We start from the raw sequence: 744 nt of genomic DNA, 5'->3' as shown, positions 1-744 counted from the left end.
CATGTTCTCTGTGAATGATGAAAGTCCAATGTCCTGTGTCATCTAGCAAGTGATGTCGATGTCGGGGGGCCTTGTTGCTATGTCATCATGGATAGGCCCGCATTAATAACCTACTTGTGGTTCCCCAAGAAAGCAATCTACTTTTGTTAGGTCAAAGAGATTTGGCCCTGTGATTATAATGATCGCTAACGGTTATCCAAGAAAGCAATCTGCTTTTGTTTGGTCAAATTAGTTGTGTGGTTCAGAGATAATAGTGACAGGAGTCCAACTAACGAAAATGTTATTAAAAGTCTACCGTAATTGATCAATACTAAAAGTATGTCTTTTGTAAGATCGCTGGATGTGCGTCTTGGGTCCCAATTCAGGACCACCTTAAACAATGAACTTGAACAATCAACTTTAGCTCCCAGTTTAGGCCATGGCCACATAACTTGGGCTCACAGGCCCTGTACAGTTTACAGACAATCTCAATGCATCTTGTTCCATCAGCCAAGTTCAGTTCTTTGTGCCTAATTAATGGGAGTTCGTAGATTCAAGCAACCGATCTCATTTATCATGCTTTTCTCCCGCATCGAAGAACCACATTATTTTGTGATTAATCGCACAGATACAGCTATCTTTCGTGCCCTGATATGCAAAATAATAGAGTGGGATTCCAACTTCAATGAAGAGACATGCTTCACGGTGCATCATTAATGAAAGTTTTGGCAGAAATAGATCACCTTCCCAGTCCCAATAAAAAAA

The sequence above is a fragment of the Populus euphratica genome, unplaced genomic scaffold (genome assembly GCF_000495115.2).
Source record: "Populus euphratica unplaced genomic scaffold, PopEup_1.0 scaffold40.1, whole genome shotgun sequence".
Lineage (NCBI taxonomy): Eukaryota > Viridiplantae > Streptophyta > Magnoliopsida > Malpighiales > Salicaceae > Populus > Populus euphratica.
Note: the sequence above shows the minus strand (reverse complement) of the source record.